General features: G+C 35.2%; 1 protein-coding gene across 1 annotated transcript in view; it reads left to right on the forward strand.

Annotated features, from left to right (window-relative positions):
- Nucleotides 1–815: 815 nt before the first annotated feature.
- The window catches only part of LOC128247873 (roundabout homolog 2-like), a gene marked incomplete at its 3' end in the record, with an annotated part of 388,217 nt that continues 381,588 nt past the window's right edge, over nt 816–7,444 (forward strand). Inside the window, exon 1 of the mRNA XM_052968072.1 lies at nt 816–1,371. The remainder of the gene's footprint in view (nt 1,372–7,444) is intronic.

The following is a 7,444-nucleotide window of genomic DNA, read 5'->3' on the forward strand; positions in this document are numbered from 1 at the left end:
ATAACCCTGCTTTAGGGTTGACCGCAGGCTAGATAACAACATCAGTTGTTTTTTGGTGTTTTGTGTAAATTTTTATTTCCTTTTAATTTTAGTGCATTCATCTGAGTTCAAATGTCGCTTTGGCCGACTTTGCCTTTCATCCTTTCGGAGTTGATAAAATAAATACCAGTCGAGAACTTGGATCGAATTAACCAACTAGTCCCCTTCCACAAAATTTTAGGCTTTGTGCTTAGAGGAGGAAAAAAAAAATTAATTTCATTTGTAGCGAAATGTAAGTATCGACGCGAGCATGGATACCATAACATCACATTTTATTCCATATTTCTGAAATAAATGCATGAAGGTAATATGTATGATATAACTGGATTAATTGAATATTATATGATAAACTCGACTTGGTTGAATTCAATTAAATCCGCTTCGGCAATTTAATGAAGTTATTTAAGGAATGACATTCAGGTCACAAAATCTCATCCCCCCGATAATTACTGGTATTGTCTACTCGTCTATCAAATTTCACTTACAGCTTGGGTAGACCCAAAATTCTGGTAAAAGATACGCGTCCAATATACCACATAGTGGGACCGAACTCGGGACTTCGTGATTGCGAAACGAACTGCTTAACAACTAACTAGCTCATGACTGCATCCATCACACACACACACGTACATACATACACATGTATACACACACACACACATATATCTCTAAATATATGTGTATATAAATATACCCATACGTATGTGTGTGTGAGAGAGAGAGAGCTAACTGTATATGCGCGCGGGCACACAGACACATACACATGCAGCTAAAGTTAATATCCTTTTCCTCACTCACTCTCTCTTTCTTTCTTACTCTCGTTCCCCTCCCCATCATCCCTATACTCAAGTAGCTAACTTTAAACAGGGGTGCTAGCGAGAGGAGATGTGCTTGTTACGCTCGCTCCCAGCCTCGAAAGTCTGTTATTAAGAAAGCACATCTCTCTTTTTCTCTCTTTATAATATATATCGTACGGAACTTGTTCGTTAATTGTTTATTTTAACGACAGAAAGTGCGAAGAGGAAAGAATATACAGAACTAGAAATAGAAAGAGAAAGGAAGAGTGGAATATGGAGTATCAATAACATCCACTGACAAAAACCAATTTTTTTTTTCATTTCATAGGGATTAACCAAAATACCCAGTCTCCGAAATACAATGAATGAATGAATGGATGGATAAATATACATACATATGGATAAAACAAGTTTAATATATTCCCTTTTTGTGACGAACTGGATTAATATTATGGTTATTGCTACTATAAACATATTTTGAATGCTTCATGGAATTTACATTATTGTTATTATTACCATTATTATTATTAATAAGGTTAGTGGTTTGTATTTCCGAACTTTTTTTTATTTATTGCTTTTCATGTATTTAATCTATTTCGCTATAGCTTCATAAACTTGTCTTAATTGTTGTTGTTCAGCCCTAGGTAAATCTCGATTGAGTATGCAAAGGTGTTCGAGCTGAGATCATCCAGTCTCATGTTGTTATGATCTGTATTGTTAAAACAAAACGGTGTTTTTCCTTACCTTTTTACGGTACAGTCTGGTATGATTTAAGGGCGGTTTGGCTTCTATTATCTAGTAGATCATGGGATTGCGAATAAACTGCTTATCCCCCAAGTCCGCTCCGTTCGAGCAGACCTATCTATAATCAACGGCATTCTTGTCCACACCATCTAGTTTAGCTTCTATTTTGACACCCACCTTTTTTTTTTAAAGACAGAAGAGTGTGAATTGAAGGGTATTTGGCTAAATCCTCAATATAATTGTTCTTTTGTCTTTCGCCTCCTAATTGAATCGATTTAATTTGAACCGAACCGAAATGGGGAACTGAATCTAGCTTATTTTGCTAATCTCAGTAATAACCTTTCCAATCACTTTTTCTTGTTTGCATCGCTAAAATGCCCAGTAGTTAAAGACACACTTCATCACACATATTGTGGGTTTAAATATATTTGTTATTGTATGTAGTCTTGTACTGAAGTCATGTTTCTGTAATTATGGAATATATGTGTATGATATGCACACAGTATTTCCATACACGAGCTCATGCATACGCAAGCGTGAATTGTCCAACGCATAAAATTGAATTGCTACAAACTTAAATTTTCATACACATTACCATACACACAGAAACTTGAATAATATCATGCACGCACACACGTACCCGTAATCGTCCCTTATACATACAGATGTGCACAAACACAAAACTCAACCGTCCCATACAGACGACACACGAGCAAAACTTAATTCGTCCCAGACACATGCTTACGCGCACGCACACTCATTCGTATGCATACACATACGCGCGCACACACACACATTAATTCATCCAAGACACACACACACACACACATATCTGAATTTCGGCACTTGCATAAGTAAATCAGTTTCCAGAATTGCTACTCACGCACAAAAGCTTGCGCCTCATACATACTTACATACATATATACATACGCACACACGCATACCTGAATTGTCTTGCATACTTACATACTTCTGAATGTATAAATACGATTGAAGGTTTACACATGCACATACATGCAATGTTATACACAACTGAACTGTCGCACGCAAGCCAAAATTCCCACATACATGCAGATACACGTATAAATATAATTGTCGCGCACACGCTGCTGAATTGTCCTCTCCGTCACTCACTTTCACAAACACACGCACATATATGTGTGCGATATATACTCACATACATGTGTGTATGTGTTGCCCCCCTGGTACGTACACAGCCATCTGAATTGTCACAGCTGAATTGTCTCGCACACATACCGATGTATGTACGTTTATGCTATTTTATTGTACTTTCCTTCGAAGTAAATAAGTTATTATTTGACGATGTAGTTGTGTAAACAGTAGGGTGCCGGACTACAACATTTATTCTACGTTCTGGGAGGAGTTAGAATCCACCGGAGTAGATTTTTTCCTTTTCATCTCTCCGTGGTCGATAAAATCTACCAAGCGTGTAATACAGTTAAGTAGTGGTTTATGAAATGCCTTGCTGCATTTAGTTACATCTCTGTTTACTAAGATCTGAGTTCGTTCCCAGTCGGGTTAGGCTTTTCTTTTTAAGACTCCGTGGTCGATGAAACAAGTACCAAGCAAGTAATACAATAACAATAAATGGTTTCTTTTTATCTGTATGGTTCGTCATTCCGTCCATGCTTGGTTTCTTTGGGCGTTTTTTTTTTTTTTAACATGCTAAATGAGAAATTGTTTGCTTAATCCTCTTTCTTTTCCTGAAGGAAACTGGCTACACTGTTCTGTGAGGGGGTTATGGGGACTACATGCATCTCACAGAACAGTATACCCGGTTTTGAGAAAGAGATGGTTAAGAAAAATCACCTTCTCCTATACAAGATTGGTTCTTTATTTGTCGATCCTGGAAAAATGAAAGACAAGTTAGCTTGGCAGAATTTGAATTCAAAATACAAAAAAGTTGGAACAGTTACCACAAAGACATTTCCCGGCGTTTTAACCCGCTCATTATAGCTAAGTTGCAGTCTCCACAATACCATTTTTTCTATTTAGTTACATCTTTTTACTGTTATTTGAATTCGAATTCCTTTAAGTTTGACTTCGCTTTTTAACTATCTCAGATCTGTAAAGAGTGCCAACCAAATACTGAGCTCGATTTAATCATTTTCAGCTTTGTACCAATGTTAGAAAGTGTTACTCTGATCTAGCGAACTTATAACCACAAAGACACTCCAGCTGTATCGTCCTGTCTTTTTTATTATGAGAAGGGGTGAAAAGAGTAAATCGTACTCAGGCCCGGGAATTTCCTGGGTTCTTAGAAAATATTTTTGCATACAGGCGCAGAAGTGGCTGTGTGGTAAATAGCTTTCTTACCAACCACATGGTTCCGGGTTCAAGTCTCACTGTGTGGCACCTTGGGCAAGTGTCGGGCCGACCAAGGCCTTGTAGGTGGATTTGGTAGACGGAAACTGAAAGAAGCCCGTCGTATATATATATAATGTGTGTGTGTGTGTTTGTGTGTCTGATTGTCCCCCCACCATCGCTTAACAATCGATGTTGATGTGTTTACGTCCCCGTAACTTAGCGGTTCAACAAAGAATAAGTCCTGGGAGTCGATTTGCTCGACTAAAGGTGGTGCTCCAGCATAGCCGCAGTCAAATGACAAACAAATAAAAGAATATTGAAGATTTGTATTTCATTCTGGTAAGGATGCACCGATTGAAACTTTGTACTTCGATAAAATCCCTACCGTGGTCCCTAGTTTTGACTATATTATTGTTTCTTTTCTATTTTGACTGCTGTTTCTCTCAGGTCAAATGACAATGTAGGTACACCAGCTCTTCGCCGTTCCTGGTCAAAGCAGGCGTATTTCAGTCGTGAACTTCTCGTCCTATAAGGATTATGTAGTATTGAATTATATAATGATTCTTTTAGAAAATGACGTCTGATTTGAGGAACATATTTCTATTTCAAATATCTCGAGACGATGCAAAGAACAGGATTAGATACTCATCCGTTGCCAAAATTTTGCCCGAATCCAAATTTGAAATGTTCTCTGCTGATGTTCCATAAAAAGTTTTATCCTTGAGACCAGAGGAGTGTTTCTTCACAAGTTTTATTTAACACTTGTGCGGATATTCAATGCATTAATAATGATCTAGGTAACTTAATGCATTGTAACATTCTAACATACGCAGCATATTTTTGATCGCATGCATATCTTTCAATATGTAAAACTAAAGATTCATCGTCATGACTTGTAGGTCGTCTCCTATACAAAAAGGTCCCACACTTTTGACTGAGAAAGTTCTTTGTTAGTTTGTGTTAGACTAAATCATTTTGAAGCGATGATAATTTCTGGACAAGCAGGATTCTCGATCTTTTCTCCTTCTGAAGTTTAAAAGCATCAAGATTCTCATTAATGTCATATCTACTCCTCCCCTCTTTCATTCAACTCCTGTTTAATATAAGGTTCAATAATTTTATAAAAGAAACAAAAAGGTCATTAATTTTTTTTTCTTTATCAAAGTTTGAAGTTACAATCGATTCAACCTCTCAATGAGTGTATGTGCATGTGCGTAATATGTGTGTGTATTTATGTATGTATGTATGTATGTATGTGTAATATATATAAGCACATGCATAAATACACAAATATATATTAATATATGCATATTTGTATATCTATGTATGCATATATTGTAAATGGATGTATACATGTATAAGTGTATATGTGTATATAGAGATGAATGTGTGTGTGTATGTATGTGCATATACATATATATATATAAAGGAGAGATAAATGTGTATATATGTCTATGTATACATATATGCATATGGAATTATGAGAGGAAATGCTTGGTGTTAAAAAAAGTGTTTACTATAGCTGCAGTGCACCGTTCACTATCTAAATATACACTTTTCACACAAAACTGAAAACTTGTAGAAGAAAGATGTAAAATGTATAGAAAGACAACCCTGTTGTATTTGGAATTCTTTTATTTGGAGATGAGTTTTTCTCTGGTCACAATATTTGAATGATATATATTTCAGTAAACTATGGAGCCACTTTCAATCATCCCCAAATAGTTCAGTTGTGAGATTGTTAGACTCACGATCTAGATTCAAATCTGGATTTTCAGCACGTTGATCAAGTTCTGTCAATATCTCTGCAAATTGATAGTATGGTTTTCACTGCCAAATATATAAATATCTATGCACAACCATCATCTTAATAAGGTTATCCAAAAATTTCAATCCAATCTAAAGGAGTTTATCTTTTGTTAGTTTCTCTTCACTAATAATTTGTATAATATTAACTGTTTGATGGTTTTCAATGCAATACATTACATACAGGGAGTTCTATCATAACCTAAATATCTAGCTATCTGTCTGTAGACTCAAACACATACATGTATATACATACACATATATCTTCATATGTATGTATGTACACATAGATTTGTATATATTGTATGTATATAAATATGTGTGTATATTTATATTGTATATACATGTGTGTGTGTATGTGTGCATACGCATAAATAGCTAAGATATTTGGAACTCAGTGGTTTCGGTTTCAGTTTCAATATGTGGCATCTTGGTGAAGTTTCGCCAATTATTGCTCTGGGACGACCAATTTTTCTGTGAGTGAATTTGATTGACTGAAACTAAGCTGCCTTTCATTAGTTGACTACTGGTATTGGTTTGCTTACAGCTGCATAACATAGTAATTAACCAAAAACAGATTTGGGATATGTACCGAAGCTCCAAAATTACGCCCTGGAATTGATTTGATCAACTAAATCCTTCATTGCAGTGCCTTGAAACTTGTATAGCAATAAAAGGAACCAATAATACTCTGATGGATAGCTTCATGGATACTCGCTGATGGATAACGACATCGACAAGTCTAGAGGACCCTTTAGTTTTCACATGTCAAGGATAGCACAAACTCCCTAGTGTTGATGTCTCTCACACACACCCACACAAAATGTAATAGTACAGTCTATTAAATGTTTGGTGTTAGAAAGGGCATTAAAACCATGCCAGAATGAAAACAAGAAGTTTTAACAAGATCTGATTTGAATCAAGGCAACCTGTCTAATTCGTGCCAGCCAGGCTGGAAGGGGTATGATCATATTTATATTAATGTGTGTGTATTTGTGTACACGTGTAATACACATACACACACGCACGTGTAATACATACTTGCATACTGTATATTTTATACACATTCATATATGAATATATATATACTTGTGCTATATGAATGTATGCTCACATACTCAAAGATGTCTGTATATGTACATACTACATATATACATACACATATATGTTTGTAGTGTATATACACATAAGTATATATATATATATATAATATAATATATACACGTGTATGTTATAAATTTATAGTAGTATATTTTCATTTAATATGTAGTATCTATCTAGTGAGCTATGTATGTATACACTTGTATAGAAAGTATAAAAACATAATTACACACACACACACACACACACACACACACATACACAGACGCTGTCATAAGTATGAAAGTTTTAATTATGGGTGTATGCGTATGTATGCACGTGTATGTATGTGTATATAAATAAATATATATACATATATATATATACACACACACACGCATATGTTTAGGTATGAAAGTTTATACTGATACACACAATTTAGTTAATGTGTATGTGTATTTTTCTTTGTCTATCATATGGGTTAATTTCTCTCTCTCTGTCCCAATATGTGTGTGTGTGTATATATATACACGTTTGTGTGTGTGTGTATATGTACACAACTATACGGATGTATGTAACCCCAAACAACCGGTGTGCATATTCTTTACTTTCGCCTGTTTATATATATGTATATATATATATATATATAT

The sequence above is a fragment of the Octopus bimaculoides genome, chromosome 5 (assembly GCF_001194135.2).
Source record: "Octopus bimaculoides isolate UCB-OBI-ISO-001 chromosome 5, ASM119413v2, whole genome shotgun sequence".
Taxonomy (NCBI): Eukaryota; Metazoa; Mollusca; class Cephalopoda; order Octopoda; family Octopodidae; genus Octopus; species Octopus bimaculoides.